Below are 23,539 nucleotides of genomic sequence, written 5' to 3'. Positions count from 1 at the left end.
GCGATTCAATTGCTCTTAACATTGTTTCTTGAATACCCCACTGTCGTAATTTAATACATAGAAGTGGATGATCAACCCGGTCAAAAGCTGCTTTCAGATCTATAAAGCAGAGTTGCAGTTTCTTCTTTTAGCATTTGCTCTTTTCCGCAATTGATGCTACTATTGCCATGTTAATCAGTGTACCATACCCTTCCCGAAATCCGGTTTGTTGAGGTGGGATCAAGTTCTTGGAATTAGACCACTCTATTAGATTTTCCAATATTAATGATGCATAATATTTAGCTTTCGAGTCAATAAGAGCTATTAATCTGTAGTTTGATGGGTTAGTTTTGTCTCCTCCCTTAAAAATAGGGTTTATTATTGATGCCCTCCAGCTGTTTCAGCTGAATCGTTTCAGTAGAGAACTGGCATACATCAACATGGTGTATGACAGGACAGTGATTAAGCAGTAGGGAGCACATACCAGAGAGCCTTAAACTCAGGCTGAGGAACTAAAAGGCATGTTCAGAAATTGTCTGGATAGTTGGGCTTTAAGGTAGATTTTTCCTGAAGTTAATGAGTGCAGTTAGTTTTTTTAAAGCAACAGGAAGGGAGTTCCACATGAAAGTGGCTGATCCTGAGAAAGATTGCTTTTGAGCAATGACCGGCCTTCCATGGTCTTCCTGAAGCAGCATTTCTCATTTCTTAACCCTCTCAAGCCTCCTGACATTGTGATTAGATCCACTAAGTGGGGTCAATTCTTATTGTGAATGAGTTTATAGATTTCTCAGCATTTCTAGAATTGTATTCTAGCTGGGAAGGGTGGTGGAAAAGTGTAATCTTGTTCCCATCTGAGATATCGTAGGGGTGCCACATATTCATGTGTAGTCAGCACTCGAATATATTCTGTGTAATTAACGTTACGAAAGGGAGTGGTGTATTGCATATTTAAAGTATTCCACATGAGATACTCGTGAAAAGAACATGATTAATAAAGGTGATGTGACACATATAAATGTGACAGTATATTTTAACATAAACGTGACCCATTGTGAGGTTATTCAATTCGTACGTGTGTAAACTAATGTTTAGACATTTATACCTGTAACAAGAATTTATTTTATGCATGTGCATTTATAATGACATCTTTGTAATTCGTTACAATTTATACATGTATTAAGGAGCTGCATTTATTGGGGGTATGGAAATATGCCCATATTTTGTAACCCTGTGCAGTACTAAATTGACTAGAATGGAACTCGAGAAACTGTTCGGTCCATGGTCACATTTAGAGTTTGACATGTAATTTGTATTTAAAATTCAATGTAGAATGTGTGTACTTGTATTCTGTTTTCATTACAGGTATGGAGAAAAAAAGCCTCATTAGTATAAGAAGGTTTTGTTTTCCTTAGATAGCAAGGTATGAGAAGTTGAATTTGGCAACAAGAAGCTTGGAGGCAAGCTCTAATGGGAGAGGAGAGGGATAACCAAGGACGAGCGAAGTTGCAATGTAGCGATGTGGGTAATGTGGTGAAAGTATCCAGTTGTGCCAGACTATGGAAATTCACCGGTGTTGTGTTTCTATCTAGGACCCTAATTCGATATTCCCGATTTATGCCCTTATGTGGTTATAATAAATAGTATCCTTATAAAGGCAGGCATAAGAATCATATCCATACTTAGTAATAGCCCATGCAGTCCAAAGCACGGCAAGGCTACTCCCATAGACTCCTAGAAAGTCCAAAGCGTTCTTTAAACAAACCAAGCCTCCAGCAGCCCTGGAATCCCCCCCCTGCTTTTGTTTTGATTTGCATAAGAACTCCTGGAGTCCAGAAAGAACTGTTAGTTCCTAGTGACGTCTTATGTCGAACCTTACGTCAAACCCGGCACCTTTCAGGTATAAATATACCAACGTTGCCTTAAGCAAACACACAGTGGTGTGGAGCAGAGCGGCTATCTACTTATCCGCAGCCCAGCTGATGCGAGAGCCAGAGGGAGCCGTCCCTCCCCTTTGACGCGCTGGAGAAGCTGCCTTTTCTCACGCCGAGAAAATCCAGCTCCGGTGTTCCCAAGTCACCCTCACGGGTTGCTGGGAGATCGAGTCCTGAGAAGCGAGATACAAGACCTCCTTCATTCTAGAACCAAGGTACGGAGCTGATTAAAACCTTAAAGAGAATTCTTGATTCTAATACTAGGCAAAACTTAACTTAACTTAAAAACTGCAAACTCACTTACTCCTTCCCACGTATTAGGCTTAGGTCAGGTACACTGGGGTAGGCGTATCTAGAAACACCAGTTGAGTTCGTTAGTCAATGTTTTTATGTATGTATATATTTTATCCATTTTAAAGTATCATATGGCTAAGAAACCGTATCAATGCTTTTACACTATTATTCCATAATACTCCTTTTACTGTACGCACTTTACTTTATGATAAGTATTGCAATTGTGGCAATTCATTTATCTTGCATGAGAAAGAAGTCTGCTCAATAAAATAACACCCTTTATTGAAAACGCCCGTCTCTCTATTTCTCTGCACTCTGGTGGAACTAAGCATGCACGATTGACTGAGTGAAATAGCCGTCTATTGTTTTCACACGACTCAAGAGATACACTCTTTATTCTGAGGGAGCAAAGTTGTCATGTTTATGCGGTTGTCAGAAGCTGAATCTCTTCTTGTCTAAATCAGGGAAGTTAACCCCTCCCTATTCATTCGAGAACGTTTCTAGTGACCTCTAAGCTAGCTGGCAAACCTAAAATTAAGTCTAACATAGTCAGTAGAGACCTAGATTACCTCAGTACTACGTGTACACTGCTGTTTATGTTATTCCAATGCGCAGAGCATATTGGGAAAATAGGAACTACACTACATGGCACCCAACGTTTGGTAAGGCGATAATCTAACGCAAGACACTAGAGTAACTCAGTCGTGCTTTTCACACAGACCCCTTTCTCCTGTAAAAACTCCAATAGACGTCTGGAGTGGGTGAAAGGTTAATATCCGTCCGGAATAGAATCCTATGTATTAGTTCTTGGTTTAGTCAACGTTGTAGGATACAGTGTTCCAAAATATTGTGCACCTAATCTTTGTTTCCTTGAAACTCGCTCTGCAACAACAACAACAAAAAAAACCTTTCAGTCAATAAAAATGTCAGAAAGTGATGAAGAAAGGGAAAGAATTAGACTAGCAGCTCAATTGATAACGGACGACACACTAGTCCAAGACAACTACCCGGAGGCAATACTCATCCCGGTCAATATAAGGAAAACCATAACTATAAAACTTATAGAAAATGGATTAACATCAAGAGGTGGTACAGTCATATTTGTGGTAGAGGCACATGAATTTCGGCAGACAGAGTTATTCTATACCTGGATAAGCTTTAACACATGAGTTCCACTACTACAAAATAGCGGAAGCTCCAGAGGAATACTCTCCTTTCAAGGAAATTTAAATTCCACTAACATACCAAGAGCACCTGCTCTGGTTTAAAGGCGCCCTAAAACATCAATATAACATCACCAGGCTCGGTCCACTAGGTCAGTGGTTCCCAAACTTTTTTGACCCGTGGCTCCCTTGACCTAATTGGCATCGGGCCGTGGCTCCCCACCATTTTTTTAAGGCGCACTGGGGTGCTGCGGCGCATACTTTGGGAACCACCGCTGTAGACCTTTGTACTCTCTACCATTTCTATGTGACTCTTAGAGTTTATCCATTTGTATCTCTTCCTTGAGTGACTTTACAACCTGTACATTTGCAATTTTTTATATTTGTCTCTTCCCTGTGTGACTTTACTACTTGTACATTTGCAATTTATTTCTGTTTATATCTCTTCCCTGTGTGACTTTATAACTTGTACATTTGCAATTTTTTCTGCTTGTATCTTTTATGTAACGCATGTAATCCTAAGTCCTTATGTATCACAACTGGTTATTATGTAAAGCGCTCTGACACCTCACAGTAATGCTGCTTCCTTGCGAATAAAAACAATTGAGTACCCTTCCCTCAAAAAGTATTTGCCACAAATAAATATTTGTAAGCTATATTTTCAAATATCCGTTTCTTTGAACACTTGCTATCACACTTATTCGAGGCTGTCCACCTCTATTTGATACATCCAAACCGGAAGTGTACTGGCCCCACTGTAAAAATCCAACTCTACAACAGTAATTATTAACACAACCTTTGCTGTTTTGACAACTTTCTCCCACTCTATTTCTGCCGTGCTGTCAGCCGTAAGAAGGTGTTCGAAGCTATTTCTGCCTTCAATGTAATTCAGATTTATGACACAAGACGCACCCGGCTGGAACTCCAAAGGAAAGCATATACAGACGCCGCCACACTCCACGAAAGGGAAAGTAAAATGGAAAGCACCAGAGCGTTGTGTAACTTGTATTTACCATCAACAAAAAAACACAATGCACAGGGTAAGACGTTCATTCAGAAACAAAGACCAGTGCTTAAACTCTGAAACAAACCATACAGTAATGTCCACAGCACTCTCCGTAACCGCACCAAGCTCTTAATTGAGCCATTTGAATGCAGAGGGCGAGGGCTGAGGTCACGTTCAGCACAAAGGAGCCACATCCTGGGTGGCGCCACGGCGCCCCTGGCTTCTCATCACGGCGTCCAGGGGCGCCGCGGCGCACACTTTAGAAACCACCGCACTAGGTAGACCAGAAGCCACGGGCCGGTTCTAGCCAATTACGCAACACACCCAGACATTGAAACAATGTCGAGCGAAGAACTCCTAGTTAAACTAAAAGAATTAACAAAGGCATATAGAGAATTTGTTCTATTGAACTTGCTAAAATTATAGAAAAATCCTATGAAGAGCTAGGAAGAGATAGTTTGGGTGGGAAACCGGTAAAACCCCAACTAATTGAAAATCCTGAAAAAACATTTATTAGAAATAATCTAAATACTCCGAAAAAGAGTTGGGAGGGTAATAAACAATCCACTCCCAAGGAAAAACGATTCCAGTCCAGAGGAAGGTCTCCTCAACGGAGAGAAAGATCTCCTGGCCGAGGAGGCAAGTCTACCAAAGGGAACCCTCTGAAAAGAGATATAATCTCAGAGATAGGGTTAACTTGAGAAAACCTGATAGATATCAAGATATTGATACACGTCCCTCTCGATCCTTCTCACTCAATCCTTCTCGATCTTCCTCACAGAAATCGGAAAGAAGAGGACGGTCAGAACACAAGGAAGAGCACGTCAAGTCCAAAGACAAAGAAACTGCTCATCAAAGTAAAAAATCACAATTTCCCAGAAAGAAGGTAGCAAGTATTAAAATTAAACATGCCGAGGATTCTGAGGACACAACTGAAAAACGGAGAGTGGGCCCAGACAATGCTAGACAGCGCAGCAGAAGTGAGCATAGCTCGCAAGATCCTGATGAATCATCTGGAGATAGTGGACACAAATGAATACTAAGCGTGAGCGGAAAATCCGTTCCGCTCGTGGATTTCGTGGATTTTCTGTAAATCCGCAATCCGCGAACTCCAGCGAATTTACCGCGAATCCGCGAGCAGCGGATTTGGGGGGCAAAAGTTCAAGCCTTCAAGCTTGAAGTTGTAACTATTTTAGGATGGCGCCGGCAAGCTGCCAGCGCCATCCAAAAATAGTTACTAAGTTAGCTTCAGTTAGCTTCAACAGGAAGCACTAATAAATAAAATAAAGCAGGTGCTCGAGCACCTGCTATATTTTATCTATTAGTGCTTCCTAATGAAGCTAATTTAGTAACTATTTTAGGATGGCGCTGGCAGCTTGCCGGCGCCATCCTAAAATAGTTACAGGATGATGGATGGGATGGACAGCTCACTCAAGGGACCCCTGCGCCCTTCGGGGCAATTGCATAGTAACACACACATGGTCGCTGGAACTAGTTGAAGCTCAAATTCAGTGACTCATTCATCAGCCCAAAAACAATCGTGAGCGTCGTCGAGGCTGGGCAGGTGTGCCTTCTTCCCAAATCTGCCGTTGAAAATCAGCTGTGATGCTGGATAGAGGCCTTTGCATCCCCCCATTTAAAAAAAGTCTGCAAAATCCGCGAATCCGCAAGTTCGCAGATTTTGCAGATCCGCAAATCCGCAAATTCGCGGATCGTGGATTCGCGAAATCCGCCCATGCTTAATGAATACATTCAGCTGGAAACTGCAGACACATGAGTTAGTGTGCCCCATAAACTATATGAAATAACATTACGTATAGAGGGGTATAATACTAGGAAAATAAAAGGTCTCTTTTGGGAGAAACTTTCAAAAGGCTATGACATCCTGTTAGCTGAAAAAGATTAGCCACCAGAGTTTGTCAGAGAGTGCCCTCATGGTGAAGAAATGATTATGCCTGCCTTCTCGAATCACATTCCGATTCATAAAAAATACACATTGGCAAGAAAATGGGCAGAGGCCCAAGCCCCTGCACTATACAAAAATCAGGTAGGATGGGATGAGGATTCTCCTCCCCACAAAATCTAGTTAAAAAATCAACCCACTCAACCCACACAGAAATTTTAAGATCACCACAAACAGACATGTTAACTAAAACAAAATTGCAAACTCGTGAAAACATATGCAACCTTGTAATCCAAGTCATCCCAGGAAGATGCGGATTCACATACCTGACCTCTAATGAGGGAGAAACAGTACCTATAGCTTACAAATCACATTTGTACACTCGTGCTGAAATGAAATTCAACTCTACAGAAAAAATTCTGACTGTGGTTCAAACTGCTGTAGCAAAAGAAAGAGCCTTGGCACAAGGTAAACAAATAATAATCGTTACACCAGTACCTGCCCTAGAAGCAGTAACAAGGGCAAGCATTCCGAATGCAAAAGCTCTACATCCAAGATGGATACAATGGGTTAATTCTCTTGCTGCAACAGACGTACTATACGAATTTGATCCTAATTTAAAAACACAAGAATTTCTCCAATATGAATACGGATGTCCTCTGCCAACCGAAATCCTGCCTCTAGAATATTACGGCTGTATAATATATACAGACGGCTCAGCACAACCCGCAGTTGGGGATAAACAAGCCTATAGTGCTGCGTGTGCGATTGTTAAAGGTCGTTGGCACAAAGGAAAATTTAGACCACTGGTCACTAAAACTCAATCCCTAGGAGATTGTACAGCTCAGCAAACTGGACTTCTGGCACTTAAGATGGCGCTTGAAAATACCGATCACGAGTTCCCCACACTAATAGTGTGTGATTTATATTACTGCGTTCAATCTTATAATGAATATTTGCAGAACTGGGTTCAAACCGGCTTCAAAGATGCAAAAGGTGGCACAATCAAGCATAAAACGCTTTGGGAACAAGTAGTTCTTTTACAGAAAGAACTACAAAAGACTCACGAGATACATACACTGAGTCATCAACGTGATGGCGTTCACGTTGCTGGGAATTCATTGGCTGATGAAGCAGCGAAGGCAGCTGTCCAAACGGCTTCCATAGCTGCTATCACCCGGTCAAAAACGAAAATAGACAGCGATATAATGCGAGCTGTCAGTGCTTCAGTAAAAGATGACAGAAAAACACTCCCGAAAGGCTTTTCAGTAAAGTTCTCATACATAACTTATGCAAATAATGTTCAATTTGTTCGAATCCCTGGAGTGGGGGATAGAGCAATTCCAAACATGGAACACAGATTAGGACTTATTTTAGCGGCACACGAAGGGCTAGCTTTTGCACATGCTGGTATTTCCGCCACAACATCATTATTAAAACAGAGATATTGGTGGCCGGGCATGAGAAAACAAACTAAGAACTATGTTTTAGAATGTGAAATATGCCAAAGAATGAAAGAATCAACAGTAAAACAACCAGCACAGACGCCCCTTCTAATCTCAGATAAACCATTAGCATGTGTTTACCTGGACCACTGTGGTCCCTTACAAAGGGATGGCAACTATAAAAATATCATGGTCGCAGTGGATTCCTGTAAGAGATTCATTTGGATGTGGCCCCAGCGCTTGGCTGATGCCAGAACTGTTATAAAAGATTTGCGAGTCTTTATCGGCACATACGCAATTGGCATGCTACATTCTGATCAAGGTCCTGCGTTTAACTATCGAGCTTACAAAGAGGCCATGGACAGCATGGGCATTGCATTGCGGTACTCTTCCCCCTTCCATCCTGAGGGAAATGCGGTAGTGGAAAAACGTGACATAAAGCAATCTATAACGGCGAGGGTATTCGGTTCGGGTGATGGGTGGGTCAAACATTTAATAAGTGTCCAACTTAGTCTTAATAACATGCCAAGAAATTCTCTAAAAGGTTTCAGTCCGTATGAAGTTTTGTTTGGAACTAGGATAACCATCCAGGATCTGGATCGTCAAACTTCAGTGGTAGAAGAAAAAACCTTTGAAATCAAAGATCGTTTGGCTGTTTTACAGGACTTGAATGAAACAAGAAAAAGTCTAAGTAACAGAAAGTTTAAGCCAACAACCACTGAAGAACCACCTGTCCCAGCAAGACCTTTCTGGATTCCGAATATTGGGGATCTGATCAGAGAAAAGATCATGGTAAAGAAGGAATTTGGGCTTTCTTACAGAAAAGCAGTACCTGTCTTATCTGTCAGCGGAACAAGATCAGTAGTACTACCGCCACTTGCTGGTTAAAAGGAAAACAGAATTGTTTCCATCGACCTGGTGAAACCACAATCATGTGGCCGATGATAAATAGCAGGCCCAGTGGACTACCACGAAATAGCAGAAGACCAAACTTTGCTACAATCCAAGAGGTTCAAACTGAGAGACTAATCACATTCGATAAACCTGCAGTAAATAACAAGGGACTATGCAACAAAGCCATGGAACTTGTGCCACTTGAAACCCAAATTGCAACAATTCGTAATGATACACCAATCTACAACGATGTAGCATCAGAATGTACAAATGTAACAAAAGAAAATGCAAAGATCAATGGAAATCCGGAAGCAATCCCTCCAATTGACAGAACTGCATCTTGCTATTTTATCAACTTTGATGACTTTTACGATGATCCTAGTGAACATGGAGACAAGCCAGCAACAAAATCTTTCAAAGAAAAAATGACCGAGCTTTTTCACCAACTAAAAGAAACATATCTGATTTCACCATGGATTGAATTTTGGACTGTGTTAGGTATACCTTTTCTCCTGCTTTGTCTCATCATGGTTTTATACTTGGGTAGATTCATTGGTGGAAAATATAGTAAAATGGACACAGCAAGTCAGAACATCAACTTGGTCTTAAAGTCACACAGATCCTCTCACATCGAGAAAAGAGAACTATCAGTGAACATCACAGCCAATCCAATACCTGGTGGTATAGCATGGGACAGAACTGACTATGATATTTATGGCCCGATTGAACTCTTGAAGTATCTACACAAGTTCAAGGTTTCCTTAAGTGACTTTGTGATACTAAGTTCTTTCTCTGATGAATGGGACTTCGAAAATATAAATAATATGATGTCAGATTTAGTAATGCCAGCTAAATTCACAGAACATGATTATTTACAGGGTTCATCAAATTATGAAGTTATACTGTTACAATAACTATGGTCATCACTATTTGCATAAATCTGCACAACCTAGAAATGTTTTTACTTATAATCAATAGGAACATTGTCCAACTCCACCAAAAGGAAGTCCAAAGACATTTTTTGAGAAATTTCCATCCTTCTCAGGGTTTAACAACAGTGATCCAGAAAAGTTTTGTTTTAAAATGTTAAATAAGACAGGAATGAAAACAACGTTGACAAACACTAAATTGATTTATTCTGAAAATGTTTATGACAAAATGTCTACATTTGGTTTTGAGTTCTGGAAAAACAAAATTGAAACAAAAACCATCTGGGGTACAAAAGATTGGCAGGTACAAGGTCTAGAATCATTATTTAGAGCCTGCATGATCCCAGAACAAATTATGTTCCTGAATGATACCATTCAACAAACTACCTGTCTTGGCCTAGCTAAGATAAAAGACTTAAACAAACAGTCTATTCCGAAGCCCATACCAGATAGCAATAGCACTACAGATGTGGAAATAGACGTATCCCATATTTTTCACCAAAACAGAACAAATCCTGATTGGACAAAATGGTTGATCTTGCCCACAGACACAAACAACTGTCAAGATAGATTCCTGAACAAAAAACAGGGGTTAAAAATGACCAGGCCAGACCCAATATATTCCCAGAGACAACATCCAGGGATAGTTACAACATACTGTGTAGGGAAATTATGCCTTGAATGGCTACAGAAATCCACACTGGCTGAAATTAAGCAAAACTTTACTTTACTTAAAGAAGGTGCTGACTTGCGAGATTTCATAATGGGACCTCGCAAACAGCGTCAAAAATGTTTCATAGAGGCCGGTATATACGCTGCATACAACGAAGCTTGGAAAGTAATGCAAATTGAAACAGCGGAAAAAAATACGAGAAATTGATTGTATAAATTTGGAAAAATCACTTTCTGTTGTGGACAATGGGTTAACGACTCTGTCTTCCAGAATATATTCACTGGACAGAATTGTGTCATCTGCCTTTGATATAATAGAGCACGACTTGCTAATGCTACAACATGGTCAGTCTCAATAGCGTTCTATTGTACAGCTTGGCTGTACGTTGCAAAACCTACGTTCAGGCTACGTGCCATGGCGTCTAATCAACGTAACGTCATTATTTTCTATCTTTAACCTTACTGATAAACAAATCAGTTTGGCACAAAAAGGAGCAGATTATACAATTCTGAGCATTGAAAAACCTGAGAGATTACCATTGACAATGTCAAAGAGACCTGTCATTGAATGGATAATACACGGAACCATTACAATTCCGATAACAACTTTCCATTTAAAAAATTGCCAAGAATATATACCAGCAGGCCAGTATGAAAGGTTGGGTAAAGAATACATCAAATCAACCTGGGATTTACCTTACACACACAAATGTTATAGTGAAGGCAAAAAGGAGGTATTCCCTAGTGGCAATAATTGTAAAAAATCATAGGAGTTACACTACTGTGTCAAGGTATTAACTTGCATGGAGCTTGCGAAGGGTCTTCAAATAACCTTTCATGTCACCTGCAAGGCACTCCTGCAAAACAGATAGAGCCATTCTTCAGACAACTCTCCAACCAAAGCTACGTTTTAATAAATGACCACAGCTGTTGTGGAGTGGTGCCAGGAGAATGTTATCTCGTTACTGTAACTTCCAGGGTCATTTGCTGTATGCAAGTATTGTATCCAAACAGCAATCCAGACATGGAGGCGGCAATATGGCCTCATGTGAATATCTCTTCTATTCGAATTGATACTTTAAGCAGAATGAAGTCTATTCTTTTACAGACTACTATGCCTCTGACATCGTCCAAAGAAACGTATGATCAGCAAGTTGCAAGGACAATATCAGAGATACATACCCTTTTATCAACAAATTGCCCCATACATTTCGTAGAAATGTTAAGCCAAATTTTAAACATGTCTGATACCAGTGGCATCGCTCATGTATTTAAGACAATTTTTTCGGGACTGTTAGCACCATTTGAAACAGTTCTGGGCATCTTCCTGAATTTTGTCCATTCTGTCTTTGGCGGCCTACCCTTAATCTTGGGACTCGTGGCAGGAATTTTATTTTTGTTCCTTCTGCTCCGATCTGGCAAGCCAACCCACAGACAAGACTCCAGCAACGATGGAAGAAACGATCCTAGCAATATGATACTGAGACCGTATCACTAAGGTCCTTGGATTGGCCCGGCTAAGAGATCTGAGTACAACCTGGTTTCTTTCATTCAGACCAATCTTACAAAATTGCATCTTACCTGTGCTTCGATGTCTGCTATGCGAAGAAGAATGCGTGTTGGACGTCTGTCTTACACTACCATCAGCAGTACCAATGGATATCAATACTTTGCTAGGTCCGGTAACGACTCATGCAACGTGTTGACCCCAGCGGCTACCTATTCTGATGACGGCATTCGTTGAGACTTCACCATTACGAGTATGTGGTGGTGAAGTACGAGAAGAAAGCACCACCAAACAGGTACAACCTTCTGTGAGCATTGCTGATCCAAACATCGATGATAGCAATCACGCAGAGAATTGCACAGTTGCAGTGTTTTCAAACTTGGTCGAACTTTCACCTGATGCTGTAGACCAATTTTTTGCGAGTCTGTCTGATATGATGTTCTCTCCTAACAACGAGAATAACATTTAAAAACAATGATCACACAGCATTTCCTGAACTCTGAATTCGGCCTTCAGTTTTGTTAAACAATGCTAATAAAAACATTTAGGACTAATTTTTTTTCATCCTTTCCCCAGAAAGCAAAACAATTTTTCTTTCACTTCAAAAATATTTACAATTTTTCTGGCACACGGTACTCTGCTTAAAGTAGAACTATTCTTAGAGAACAGAGCTTCTATTTTTAGAGACGTTAGAGACAATGTTTACCTCAGCCTCTAGCACATGTACAATATCGTATAAATATGTGATGAAATGGTCTCGACCTTCTTTTCTGTAAACAGAGCCATTTCATGTGTAATTTTCGTAATTCATCCAGCTGATATACATATGCATTTAACTGAATGATAACCCTGCTTGAAAAGTGTACAGTACCAATACTCATTTTTCGTGTATAAACAGTACACCATTTCAAATGCAATTATGTATTTTGGGGTGGGTTGGAATACACACATGCATCGTTATATGTTTAATATTGCTTAGTTTTTAGTAATGATGGACATTAATACGTGGAGTGGGTGTTGTGTTTCTATCTAGGACCCTAATTCGATATTCCCGATTTATGCCCTTATGTGGTTATAATAAATAGTATCATTATAAAGGCATAAGAATCATATCGATATTTAGCAATAGCCCATGCAGTCCAAAGCACGGTAAGGCTAGTCCCATAGACTCCTAGAAAGTACAGCGCGTTCTTTAAACAAACCAAACCTCCAGCAGCCCGGGAATCCCCCCCTGCTTTTGTTTTGATTTGCATAAGAACTCCTGGAGTCCAGAAAGAACTGTTAGTTCCTAGTGGCGTCTTATGTCCAACCTTACGTCAAACCCGGCACCTTTCAGGTATAAATATACCAACGTTGCCTTAAGCAAACACACGGTGGTGTGGAGGAGAGCGGCTATCTACTTATCCGGAGCCCAGCTGATGTGAGAGCCAGAGGAAGCCGCCCCTCCCCTTTGACGCGCTGGAGAAGCTGCCTTTTCTCACGCCGAGAAAATCCAGCTCCGGTGTTCCCAAGTCACCTTCGCGGGTTGCTGGGAGATCGAGTCCTGAGAAGCGAGATACAAGACCTCCTTCATTCTAGAACCAAGGTACGGAGCTGATTAAAACCTTAAAGAGAATTCTTGATTCTAATACTAGGCAAAACTTAACTTAACTTAAAAACTGCAAACTCACATACTCCTTCCCACGTATTAGGCTTAGGTCAGGTACACTGAGGTAGGCGTATCTAGAAACACCAGTTGAGTTCGTTAGTCAATGTTTTTATGTATGTATATATTTTATCCATTTTAAAGTATCATATGGCTAAGAAACTGTATCAATGCTTTTACAGTATTATTTCATAACACTCCTTTTACTGTACGCACTTTACTTTATGATAAGTATTGCAATTGTGGCAATTCATTTCTCTAGCATGAGAAAGAAGACTGCTCAATAAAATAACACCTTTTATTGAAAACGCCCGTCTCTCTATTTCTCTGCACTCTGGTGGAACTAACCATGCACGATTGACTGAGTGAAATAGCCGTCTATTGTTTTCACACGACTCTAGAGATACACTCTTTATTCTGAGGGAGCAAAGTTGTCATGTTTATGCTGGTGTCAGAAGCTGAATCCCTTCTTGTCTAAATTAGGGAAGTTAACCCCTCCCTATTCATTCGAGAAAGTTTCTAGTGACCTCTGAGCTAGCTGGCAAACCTAAAATTAAGTCTAACATAGTCAGTAGAGACCTAGATGACCTCAGTCCTACGTCTACACTGCTGTTTATGTTATTCCAATGCGCAGAGCCTATTGGGAAAATAGGAACTACACTATACCGGCAAAGATCATTTGGGGTTGTTTACTCTGACTGAATTGATATTTTAAGCTGAACCAAGTAAGGGAAAGAGAGTCATCTTAGATTTTTCACCTAGAGCAAACCTTTGTGGGGCTTTCTGCTACTTGACCCATTGTTGGAGTGCCTACTAGTGAAGACTCAGACAGCAAACAACTTTCTGATTTACCCCTTACAAAATGATTCTTTGTTTAGGGTTGCCCCTTTAAGGTAATGTAGGGAAAGATAGCTTGCTCATGCTTATTCAGGAGAATCATCAGATGAAATGTAATACTCAATTCTTTTTCCTGATTGTCTGCATCATCATCATACAGTTAGTCATCTGCGTTGTATTATATAGGGTAAATCTCTTCAGGAGATTTGAACTTATCTTGGCCTTCCTGTACTTTTATATGATCATGTTGATAATGGGCTACATGGAGTTGTTTCAACATTTCTAATTCAATCCTACTAAAGGACTAAGTTGTTCAGTGGATTATTGTATGGCCACATTGGTCGAACTGTATTGAGATGTTAACAAGTGAAGGCTTGCCTCCTTTTACCTCTCAGGCATCTAGAAAGGTCACCACTTTTTCCTAGTCAGGGTAAGGGGGATACACTTCTAAAATACCCCTGCTCTACCCCTTGGTAGCTTGGCATGATCAGGCAGGCTTATCTCAGAGGCAGTGTGTAAAGCATTTGGGAACATATACAGTAATATAGTAAAAACACTACAAAGGTACACCACACCAGTGTAGAAAAATAGTAAATATTTATCTAAACCAACAAGACCAAATACGATAAAAATTTCAACATTCAATACTCTTGAAAAATAGTACTTGTGCAAAATAACCTTTAAATTGCAGAAAAATCAATAAAACACAGTTTCTCCGACTCAGCTCCTCCTAGGGCAACTGCATTACTGAATACGACAGAGTCTAACAACTCCAGCCGACTGCGTTGATAGAGGACAGCTAAAGCATCAACAGACTCGGAGACAGTACTTATTTTGTAGCGACCAACACGTCAGTATGAGTTGGTCGGGACAAACGTTGCAGTGTGAAACGGAGTGTTGCAGCAGGCAGTGACCTCACGATTTGGTGCAGGATGCAGCTCTTTGACAGTCGGTGAGACCAGGGCTTGCCTTGAAGAGTGAGATGATGCTCATTGCGGTGCTGGCAGGTTACGGTGCGGCAACGGAGCTGTTTGATGTTCGAGTCGGGCAGCAACGGAGTCTGTGTCGTCGGTGCAGCGTGTAGCACAGCGTTAAGAAATGCAGTGCCCACGAGATGCAGTGCAAGCAGCGGCTCATTGACAGAGTCGGTGAGACCAGGGTCGCGTTGCGAAGTGAGGCGTTGCTCCTGGTGGTGCTTTCAGGACACGGAATCAATGACAGTCAGTTACCCTTTCCTTCTGCAGAGACAATCAGAGATGGAGCCCACGGTGAGGTCTTTGTTTTTTTTTAACGGGGGCAAGCTCAGTTCAAGCCCTTAAAGATATTTTTCTCAAGCAGGGGACAAAGCAGCAGCAAAGTCCTTTTCTCCTTTCCTCGTCAGCAAGTAGCCACTGCAGGGCAACCCTAGACAGCAAACAGCTTTGGGGCACTATTCCTCCTCAGCTTCCCAGGCTCTTCTCCTTGGCAAAGGTTCTTTGTGATTTCTCAGAATTGATCTAAAGTTCAGGAGTCTGGGCCCTACTTTTTATAGCACATAATCCTTTGTTCTCTGGTGGCAGAGAATCCCTGTGCCCAGTTCAAACCAGTTCGGTCCTCTCTGGTGCCACTTCCTAGCAGGAGGTGGAGACAGAATTGTGGAAGGCAGGCCAGGCCCATTCAGGTGAAAGGAAATCTCCTCCCCCCTACTCTAAATGCAGCCCAGGTCTCTTCAGCCCAGCCCTGGCCCATCAGACTCTTTAGAACCAAGGCACCTCCCCAGCCCCTGAGACTCCAAAACCATACAGGCAATCAACAGAAGCATACTAGATGACTAGACAAGAAAATACCTGTGTTGGACAGGCCTCGTGGAAGGCCCGCTCCCTCCCCGCATGATAGGGCCCGGACACCGGCTCTCCCTGTATCCCCAGAAAGAAACATCCCGGCAACCCACCGAGGTAACCCGCAACCCGTCCCCAACGGGACGCCTGCTCCCGAACACCCCCCGTATCGGCTGGCCCGGGCCTCTATCAGCACCATTGCCCCGGCCCAGCCGCCATCTTGGACACGGCATCACGAGGCCGCGTGGCCTCGGCTCGACCCCAACCCTGGGCCTGGCCAGGCCCCGACATCGAGGCACCACCATCCACCCAGGAGGTGAAGAGACCACTTGGCAGGTCAATGGGAGAAAGGAGTGTCGATGGCTCTCCCCCGCCAGGTGCCGATCGCCCCCGGCCTCCCCGGGTGCTGGCTCCACCCCCCTGCTGGGTGTCTGGACTCCCTCATCCCGGACCTCCTGACCTCCAAGCGCGAGGGTCCGGACATCAAAGGAGACCAGACCTATAACTGGGGCCGCTCCAGAGCAGGAAGGCAGTTGTATCCTGGAGTCGAGAGACACCTTGAAGAACTCATCCCTGACGGACTGCTGGCACTGCCGCAGCCTTGCCTTGTGAACCATCTCCGAAGCCTGCTGGCGCTGCCGCGGCCCTCTGCAACGTGCACCTTCGTCTGGACCTGCTGGCGCTGCCGCCGCCCATCCTTGTGAATCATCGCTCTTGCCTGCTGGCGCTGCCGCGGCCCTCTGCAACGTGCACCTTCGTCTGGACCTGCTGGCGCTGCCGCGGCCCATCCTTGTGAATCATCGCTCTTGCCTGCTGGCGCTGCCGCGGCCCCTCTGCAACGAAATCATCATCGTAGCCTGCTGGCGCTGCCGCGGCCCTCCTTGCCGAGAACTGTCATCCTAGCCTGCTGGCGCTGCCGCGGCCCTTCTTGCCGAGAACTATCATCCTAGCCTGCTGGCGCTGCCGCGGCCCGACCTTACAGACCCCTGAGCTCGAAGATTGTGAGCTCCTTCTGGCCGCCCTTGTACCGGACCGGTACCAAGACTGTCCCGCTACCCCTTACCCTACAGAGACTAGAATTGGGAGGATCCTCGTGTCCTGCCCCCCACTGTATCGTTGATAACCTTGCCTCAAGAATCCTATATAAAGTGTGCAGATCGCATCCTTGTGTGGTGTCCATTTGTGGGGGGGAAGTTACTTGTCTGTACGATCGCCGGAGACGGCCTTCACCGAAGGCCTCTCCCCCTGTACTCGGCCGACCCTCCGGGTCCCTGTCTAACAACCTGCTTTCTAAAAGTGCTTTTTTCAAACACAGAATGTAAAAATCACCCTCACTAAAAAAATACATTTTAACATTGAGTCCGGGCATACTAAACTACATTTTCCTAACATGTTCCCAGGGGTAGTTATGCTTATAAGTAAGTATGGGTGGAAAATCCGTTCCGCTCGCGGATTTTGCGGATTTTCGGTAAATTCGCAATCCGCGAGATTCGCGAATTTCCCGCAAAATCCGCAAATCCGCGAGCAGCGGATTTTATGGCTTGCTCGCACTGTTCGCGTGAGTTTGCGGCTTCCCAGTTCAACTTTGCGCCCCGCGAATAAGCGCTAAATTGCAGAAATACGATCTTAGCAAAACTGAAACTACTTACCAGGTTCAAAAGTTCAAGCTCATCATTAGTAGCCATTTCCTGTAGTGCTTCCTGAGGGGCCCCTCCAGAGTTCAGTTGCCTACTTGCAACTATTATGTGACCCTGCTCTGACCCTCAGAATAGTTACACATATGCCACAAAGGTCCTGAATTACAGCTAAGGGAAGTTCAAATCCAGTGACACATTAATCAGCCCCTAATTCATTATTGTCAGTTGGGGCAGGGCAGGTGTTGTAACTAATTTTGCAACAATGAAAGCACTTAGCAAGTGCAAAAGATCACTAATCAGGAAGCACTAAGGAAGCAGGTGCCAGCTAAAAAAATATTCTGTGACACATTAATCAGCCCCAAATTAATTCAGGTCACTTGAGGCAGGGAAGGTGTGCTTTGCTTTGCCACAATAATGTACACTGGACAACCAGAGGGTGCTGTGATGAAACAGAGGGTGGCATGGGTGAGCCAGAGGGTGGCATGAGTAGTCAGAGAGTGGCAGTGGTCCCAAACAGGCTGGACACGTAGAAACAACAAGTTCGCAAAACTTGCGACCCGACAGGTAGGTTCGCGTTTGCGAAATTGTACAAAAACCCTCGCGAACTGGCAGAAACCCGCGCGAACACAAAAAAAAATCCGCAAATTCGCGAGAATTCGCGGATTTTGCGGATTGCGAGTTCGCAAATCCGCAAAATTCACGAACGCGAGATTCGCAAAATTCGCCCATGCTTACTTATAAGTTGTTATAGACAAACTCCCCATTCTACCGTATGGGAACAGGTAGCCTTGCAATAGTGAAAAACAGACTTGGTAGTATTTCACTATTAGAACATGCCACGCACACCAGGGCATGTCCTACCTTTCACATACACTGCACCCTGCCCACAGGGGTAATTTGGGCCTACCTTAGGGGTGGCTGACATGTAAGAAAAGGGAAGGTTAGGGCCTGGCTAGTGGGTGCACTTGCCAAGTCGACATGGCAGTTCCAGACTGCCATAGGCTCTGCAATGGCAGGCCCGTGTTACCTTTACAGGCTGCTTATGTGGGTGGCACAACCAGTTCTGCAAGCTCACTACCAGTATTTGATTTACCAGCCCCGGGCACACACAGTGCATTGTACTAGGGACTGACTAGTACATCAAATAAGCCAATCATGGAATCACTAATTCACAACACAATTTACAAAGGGAGCACTTGCACTTTCACTTGCACTTTGGCATTAAATAGTAGTGGCAAAGTGCCCAAAGCATCTAGACCATCAAAAACGAAGTCCAACATGCAGAAAAATACAGTAGGCAAAGGCGGAAAATACAGAGGAAACCCACGCCAATGATGCCAGGTCAAACAGTATTGTATGTATTATGCCCAGTGTGGGAAATATTGGTTGAGGTGTGTAATCTTAGGAGAAACTATTCATACATGGCTCGATGTTTTCAGGAAATGGAGATAGTTCTCCATTCTCCTTATTTGACCTGACATTGAGTTCCAAAGTTCGACTAACTGTAAGCAGAAAGAGCTTCCACAAGTCTTTGTGACTTTATGACTGTAAACGCAGGAAGTAGTAGAACTAGCATTGGACACAACGGTCTGGCTTGACACAAAAGGAAACACAAATAGGAAATGCAAAAGTATCAGCCAATGTCATTTACTTGGACCACATTCCAGGCAATCATTGCTAATACAATGTGTCACTTCAGACAAACACAAGCCATACGAAAATCATTATTTATTCTAATCTAATAGAAACAGTCAAGCCAACAATTCCAGACCAGTTCTCCTCTGAACTTGAGCACAAGCAGTTTCATCCTAGCTAGACCTCATCAGTAAGTAGTAGCTGAAGCCTGGTTGCTTAAAGGATATATGACCCATGTCTGCTTATACCTGCTGGACTTAGACATGAAGCTATGGAGAACACAAAAGTGATGAGTGGAATACTTGCAAAAGTCTAAGCCACTGGCAATAGCCTGAGCCACCTTCCATTCCCGCAGTCATATCCCACCAGGCCACTGAGACAGGCACCAGCCATGTTCAAGTCAGCATGGTTTAATGCAATAGGAATGGTCCAGCCTGAAATGCCGATTCATATTCCTTTCCAACACAAACCCCGACACGTTTCAACCTAGTTCATTTTCGTCAGTCAGGGATAGCTTGAGTTCAGTGGCACAGTGAGAATGATGCCCAACACTGTGTTCCTGTCTGGAGGGAACCTCACCTGGCCGATGGAGCTGGACTATTGCTATTGGAGTTGCACAGTGTGTGACGGGAAAGTGGGTGATGGACTGGCGTGCGGCCTAAGCAATCATCTGTGGCTGAGTTATTCAAGCATTTATTTCCTCACTTTGTTGTTTTTTGCAAGATTTGTTATTGAACCAGAACAACAAGAGATTGTCTGTAAGGATGTGAAGATATGCTGTCTCATTAATATTGACATGGTTGATTTGCCTCTGGCGTCTGTAAATGCAGAAAAATAGACCTGCAAGGGACAGGAGACATCCAGCACTTAAAAGGGCACAGTCTGCAATATCTTAGAAATGGCACATTTTGAACAGAATATAAGGGAAGGGTGTATACAGTGGTCCATGGACCTCAGTTAGTTACTGCTAATGCTCACAGCTGTTAGTCCCACAATGAATAGACATGACAGGACTAATAAGAACCTCTACGGAACCTGGGTTTGTGATATTGAATGGATACAATAGTTCCCGAGGTTTCAGTTTAGTCTATGGTCTCTTCCTGTTTTCAGTTTCTATTTCTTGCATATTATAGTGTTTCCAAAATGTTCAAAAATAGTAAAAATCAGTGCTTATCTAATTCTGTGTTCTGTAAACACTGGGCCCCAGACAGAGCTATGTGAGACCGCCCTTGCCTGACTATGTGTGAGCCCAAGCCCAAGCTCCAGTCCCTGGCCTGCTGAATCCGTCTGCACCTTGATGACCCCTCTAATGGCAAGCAGAAAGTCCTCTCAGAAGGCATTGTGCCACCAGATGGCTCTCCTCCATTTCTACCCACCTGGTTGCACATACCTTTGGAATGCACAAACTAATCAGATGGGCAAGCTGCCCTCGAAGTCCTGATGAGGGCATATTTTGAAGCTTCCATTCCAGCCAGGGTTCCAGGAGGTCAAATAAATGTGCTCAAACGTCTCCCCCTGTCACCTCGTGTGCACAGATTACAAGGAAGGCTACTGGCCTTCTTCCAGATTAATAGGGACAGGGTTCTCAGGACATGTCATCAGGTCATCTCCCCAGTACTGTGGGGGCATCAACCAGCCCTTACTCACCCCTGGAAACCTGTGTCCCCAGCTTCCTTTTAACTCTTTCCCATGGGCCTTCCTGCAAGCATTCATTCCCTAGAGCAGGCACGGACCAAAGCTGACATCCTTGTGAAGGGTGATCTGCTTTGGGATATTCTAGCCAGCAACTAGTTTGACAGTTCAAGGCAAGTACAGGGTGTGACTGACTGGAACACGTCCAAGTGTGAGACAGATGAAGCCAGTTTTTATCCAGAAGGGCCCAGACTTCCTTGGGCAGGACCACATTCCCTACCCAGATCAGCGGAGAGCCAGACCAGGGAGAAGTCTGGGGCTCCTGCAGATCAATCTGCAGGTGAAGCCAGCGATTTCTCGGGGGGGGGGGGGGGGTGGGAGGGGCACGGGGGTGCCAGTTCCCTGGGGTAGGAATCCAGGCATTAGCCAGAGCCACCCAGAGATGGTGGTGCCAGGCTGTAAAGGAGTCCGACCAGTCCACAAATCCTCATAAAATGTGGGCAACGGCAACACTTTCTTCTGGGGGAACTCAGTCTTCCGGGCCAGGATTCCAGGAACTGACCAGAGTCACCTTCTGTACCAAGAGACTTGCACCTCCCTACTCAACCATTCTGCCACTTTTTTCTAAGATAGGAATTGATTCTAACCATGGTCGGCTTATTACTTATACCTCCCAATATTGCATACCCAAAACAAAGGCAGGGATGTAAGTGTTATGTTGTTTATTTATCATGAATTTGTCAGTGTAGCATGGACTGCAGTGGGTATACCAGTGAAATTAGCAGCTTTTCACTTTGCAACTGCCTAGCTTTTCCTGCATTGAAAGACCAGATGTCATGGGTTTCTCAGGACTAGGCCTTTTTAGACATGTACACAGTGTCCTGGGAGTCTCTTCGGGACAGGTGATTGCCACAGTTTCAATATTAGTCTGTTGCTGCTGAAGGGAAAGCCGAAATATGGGTGTCATACATAGGCTCTGGTGTATGTCTTCCCCTGACTGTCGCAATGTGGCAACTTAAATGTGCCCCATTGCCAACCAAGAGCGTCATGTAAACTGGATCTGAGTGCCAGCACACTCAAGGGTGGTGATTAGAAAGACTCTAGACCAGTGGTTTTCAAATGTTTTCATTCTTAGCCCCCCCAGGCTAAATGTTTTGAAGTTTTGTCCATCTATAAAACTTTATGGCAAAACTTGGAGGAGGAGGAGGAGTGGCAGGTCAGAACCAAGGGTGAGATTTATGAAATCACTTTAGGGGTACATTTTCTACGGCTCATAATCCACATTACATGTAGACCTGTAAGAGAGCAAATGCATCAAACAAAAACAGAAAAGGACAAAAAGCATTGCTTCACGTATTTGTAGTGATGTGACTCGGGCTGAGATTAACCCCAAATGAAAGACGGTATGCCCCTGTCCAACGACTGTAAGAGTGAGAGAGGCATGAGGAAGGAAGCATACTTAGGAGATAGGTGAATCTTAGCAAGGTCACCATCTGCACTGCCTGGGTTCTGCTCCACAGTGAAAGGCCGAGGTGGGACCACTTATCAAAGTTCAGTTCCATGCCCGCTAACAGCGGGTCAGGATTGTATGAAATCATGTGGTACCAGTCCCTGATTGATGTATATTCCCAGGTATTTAAGGTGGGAAGGCATCCACTGGATTGGATAGGTGGATATCAATCAATCAATCAGGAGTTTGTTAAAGCGCGACTACTCACCCGTGAGGGTCTCAAGGCGCTAGGGGTGGGGGTGGGGGGGGGAGGGGGGTGCAGGTTCCATTCCATCAAGGAGGGGGTCTGTCGAAGAGCCAGGTTTTGAGGTTTCTTGCGAAGATGGGGAGCGATGTTGTCTGTCTGAGGGGGAGCAGAAGGGCGTTCTATGCTTTGGCCGCGAGGAAGGAGAAGGAACGGCCTCCCGATCTGGTCTTTCTGGTGCGAGGGACCACGGCGTAGGAAAGCTGGGCTGATCGTAGGGTCCTTTGGGGTGCGTGGAATTTGAGTCGGCTGTTCAGGTATGCTGGTCCGGTGCCGTGGAGGGCCTTGTGTGCGTGGTGAGCATCTTAAAGGTGATTCTCGCCTCGACGGGGAGCCAGTGGAGTGTGCGCAGGTGCTGGGAGATGTGGCAGTGTTTTGGCAGGTTGAGGACCAGTCTTGCGGCGGCGTTCTGGATGTTCTGTAGCTTGCGGATGAGGTTTTTGTTTATTCCGGCGTAGAGTGCGTTGCCGTAGTCGAGTCTGCTGGTGACCAGGGCGTGAGTGACTGTCTTTCGGTGTTCGAGGGGGATCCATTTGAAGGTCTTACGAAGGAGGCGGAGGGTGTGGAAGCAGGAAGATGAGACAGAGTTGATCTGGAGGTCCATTTTGAGCTCGGAGTCCAGGATGATTCCCAGGTTGCGTGCGTGGTCTGTGGGGGTTGGCGGGTTTCCGTGGGCGGTGGGCCACCAGGTGTCGCTCCAGGCGTCGGGGTTTGGGCCCATGATGAGTACTTCTGTTTTGTTGGTGTTTAGTTGTAGGCAGCTGTTTTTCATCCATTTGGTGACGGCTTCCATGCCTTCTCGAAAGTTGCGTCTGGCGGTGTTGGGCTTGTTGGATATGGAGAGGATGGGTGTCGTCTG

Source organism: Lissotriton vulgaris, chromosome 5 (assembly GCF_964263255.1).
Source record: "Lissotriton vulgaris chromosome 5, aLisVul1.2, whole genome shotgun sequence".
Classification (NCBI taxonomy): Eukaryota; Metazoa; Chordata; class Amphibia; order Caudata; family Salamandridae; genus Lissotriton; species Lissotriton vulgaris.
This window is presented reverse-complemented; position numbering follows the sequence as displayed.